The sequence below is a fragment of the Schistocerca americana genome, unplaced genomic scaffold (genome assembly GCF_021461395.2).
Source record: "Schistocerca americana isolate TAMUIC-IGC-003095 unplaced genomic scaffold, iqSchAmer2.1 HiC_scaffold_663, whole genome shotgun sequence".
Classification (NCBI taxonomy): domain Eukaryota; kingdom Metazoa; phylum Arthropoda; class Insecta; order Orthoptera; family Acrididae; genus Schistocerca; species Schistocerca americana.
Window position 1 is genome coordinate 35,001 of NW_025726416.1, and position 4,347 is coordinate 39,347.

A 4,347-nucleotide genomic window follows, 5' to 3' on the forward strand; every position below is an offset into this window, starting at 1 on the left:
ACAATCACACGTCAGCCAGACACTCTTATCACGCACTACTCTCTGCCTGTAACAGGCACACAGACAATATCTAAGCACCAGCATGGAACAACACCCAGTGCATCCTCTCTGCCACATTAGACAATCCACACTATCATAACCAGACCGGGAGGTCCACTCGGAAAACAGAATATCCCACCCTTCCGACAACCACCATTGCTCAGCTAAGCCACCAACACCCACACATGTCCTACACAGGGGTGCACCCAACATCACAATACTGCCTCCTGTCACACCACACAAACAATGGCACGAATGAAAGACACAGGTCTGCCACAAGCATGGAATCAGAGCGCCGCCTGTTATGAGCCAAAGGTGCACCCTGACGTGGCAAATCAGATGATGCCGCAGTCATTTACTTACGATAATCACAATCAACAAACCAGCCCCCCCCCCCCCCGAAAACACCTTTCCTTACAACAATGTGTGCCTTAACCTAACCCGTATTGTGCCTTAACCTAACCCGTATTGTGCCTTAACCTAACCCGTATTGTGCCTTAACCTAACCCATATTGCGCCTTAACCTAACCCATATTGCGCCTTAACCTAACCCATATTGCGCCTTAACCTAACCCATATTGCGCCTTAACCTAACCCATATTGTGCCTTAACCTAACCTATATTGTACCTTAACCTAACCCATATTGTACCTTAACCTAACCCATATTGTACCTTAACCTAACCTATATTGTACCTTAACCTAACCTATATTGTACCTTAACCTAACCTATATTGGGCCTTAACCTAACCTATATTGGGCCTTAACCTAACCTATATTGGGCCTTAACCTAACCTATATTGGGCCTTAACCTAACCTATATTGGGCCTTAACGTAACCCACGTTGCGCCTTAACCTAACCTATATTGTACCTTAACCTAACCCATATTGTACCTTAACCTAACCTATATTGGGCCTTAACCTAACCTATATTGGGCCTTAACCTAACCTATATTGGGCCTTAACCTAACCTATATTGGGCCTTAACGTAACCCACGTTGCGCCTTAACGTAACCCACGTTGCGCCTTAACGTAACCCACGTTGCGCCTTAACGTAACCCACGTTGCGCCTTAACGTAACCCACGTTGCGCCTTAACGTAACCCACGTTGCGCCTTAACCTAACCCATATTGCGCCTTAACCTAACCCATATTGCGCCTTAACCTAACCCATATTGCGCCTTAACCTAACCCATATTGTACCTTAACCTAACCTATATTGTACCTTAACCTAACCTATATTGTACCTTAACCTAACCTATATTGGGCCTTAACCTAACCTATATTGGGCCTTAACCTAACCTATATTGGGCCTTAACCTAACCTATATTGGGCCTTAACCTAACCTATATTGGGCCTTAACGTAACCCACGTTGCGCCTTAACGTAACCCACGTTGCGCCTTAACGTAACCCACGTTGCGCCTTAACGTAACCCACGTTGCGCCTTAACGTAACCCACGTTGCGCCTTAACGTAACCCACGTTGCGCCTTAACCTAACCCATATCGCGCCTTAACCTAACCCATATTGCGCCTTAACCTAACCCATATTGCGCCTTAACCTAACCCATATTGTGCCTTAACCTAACCTATATTGTACCTTAACCTAACCCATATTGTACCTTAACCTAACCTATATTGTACCTTAACCTAACCTATATTGTACCTTAACCTAACCTATATTGTACCTTAACCTAACCCATATTGCGCCTTAACCTAACCCATATTGCGCCTTAACCTAACCCATATTGCGCCTTAACCTAACCCATATTGCGCCTTAACCTAACCCATATTGCGCCTTAACCTAACCCATATTGCGCCTTAACCTAACCCATATTGCGCCTTAACCTAACCCATATTGCGCCTTAACCTAACCCATATTGTACCTTAACCTAACCCATATTGTACCTTAACCTAACCTATATTGTACCTTAACCTAACCTATATTGTACCTTAACCTAACCTATATTGTACCTTAACCTAACCTATATTGGGCCTTAACCTAACCTATATTGGGCCTTAACCTAACCTATATTGGGCCTTAACCTAACCTATATTGGGCCTTAACCTAACCTATATTGGGCCTTAACGTAACCCACGTTGCGCCTTAACGTAACCCACGTTGCGCCTTAACGTAACCCACGTTGCGCCTTAACGTAACCCACGTTGCGCCTTAACGTAACCCACGTTGCGCCTTAACGTAACCCACGTTGCGCCTTAACGTAACCCACGTTGCGCCTTAACCCAACACACGTTGCGCCTTAACCCAACACACGTTGGGCCTTAACCCAACACACGTTGGGCCTTAACCCAACACACGTTGGGCCTTAACCCAACACACGTTGGGCCTTAACCCAACACACGTTGGGCCTTAACCCAACACACGTTGGGCCTTAACCCAACACACGTTGGGCCTTAACCCAACACACGTTGGGCCTTAACCCAACACACGTTGGGCCTTAACCCAACACACGTTGGGCCTTAACCCAACACACGTTGGGCCTTAACCCAACACACGTTGGGCCTTAACCCAACACACGTTGGGCCTTAACCCAACACACGTTGGGCCTTAACCCAACACACGTTGGGCCTTAACCCAACACACGTTGGGCCTTAACCTGCTCTGTAATTGTCATACGACGCGTTAAATTAGTGTGGTGTTGCCTAACTGCAACCCCCGCAATATAGTTTGCTACTCGCACTGCCTGGTCCCCAGAGTATCGCTTCATGTTAAACACCTTGCAGCTATACACTGTAATGCGGATGGCAGCAGGACGTACATGCTCAATGCCCTTCGCAGTTGTTCATTGGCATTTGCATGGCGAAGCACAGCCTACGTTGTGGTACGGCGTGTGTCAACTGTCCGCTGATGTTGTACGTCCAAATCACACACTGTACTGCACATTGGTCCTCATGTACTGAATGATACATCGTGGTACATGTGTGACCGTACCACGACTGCGCCAACAACGGCGAACCATACGGTCCAAATATTGTGCACTCAGCTACGTGTCGTCTCCCTATAAGAGCTGGATTGCAGTATGGTATGCCGTGGATGGCGATCAGCATGAGCCGTCTGTTGATGTAGTGGCGCGTGTTGTCAGACGTAGTCGTCTCTTCTCACACACCGTGATAGCATGGTGCACTGCGTTCCACATCTGCGACATGCGACAGAGGCCGGTTGACAGTCGTTCGCGCAATGGACATCGCATACGTACGGGGGCCACCTTCCACGTGTTCGCGAAGCGTGCACATGTTGTTGCGTGTATGTGGGCAGACATAGTGTGTCGTGACACCTGACACAGGCATGCAACAATCGTTGAATTTGCAAATGGCGATGGACGTCTACGTTTGCTGGTGACGTTACGCAAATGAACAACTGGTAAACGGTTGTGGTGCGGTTGTTCTCGCTAGAGGTGAATCAGTGATGGCGACGATCGGTTGAGCTACCAACCGGTTGTTTCAGCGATACCCACCATGCCCACGAACGTGAATGGCATGTGGGTGTGAAGCGATACGCGGCGGTGGCTGGGTGGGACCGTCCCCGGCCGGTGAGGGGGGGCCTCCCGGCGTGCTGGCCGCGCGGTGCGTGGGCGCACGCGCTACAGCCGGCTGGTGGGGGCGGCCAGTGGCAGGCGCGCCGGCCGACGGAGGCGGCAGGCGGCGCAGCTGCGCGCCGGCGCACCCTGCACGCGGCGCCGTGCGGCCAAAGTAGGTCCTCGCGGGCCCGGTGCGAAGCGCGGTGGACATCTGCAGTGTGCTGGTCCGATTGAGGACTGTGTGCGCTGAGGATGCGCCGCCGCCCGGCGCTCGGCGCCGCGACGCCGTCTGCTGCTCGGTCGCCTCTGCGGTTCTCGCAGGTGGTTTGTATCGCAGCTGTGCGGACGTGTTGGCGCGTGCGCTGTGCTGGGAGAGTTCGCTTCGGCACCCAAGTGGGGCTTTTGTCCTTCTGTGGCGCTGGCGTTGGAGCTGCCGGCCACCGTAGGTGGCGCGTGTTGTCTCCCGCCGGCAATGCCACGACAGCACGCTCCCGGGCCTCTGTCGGCAGCGGCAAGCTCAGTTGGGAGCACGGGTGGTCGCACCTAAAGCGTCTACTCGCCAAACTCCGGGCGATTGCGCCTCTCTCGAACCCGACCAAGTACTTAGGACGGCGCTGCGCGCCGCCGGGACCTGAGAGGGTTTCGAGGTGTATTGTGCAGGGGAGCTCAGCCTCCTCCTGTTTGCAGAATAATTGAGCGGACGCTTGCGTGTTCGCGCGGGCCCCCGGGACACACTCCCGGGCGGCCGGCTGCTCAGCTCTAGTTGACGCAGC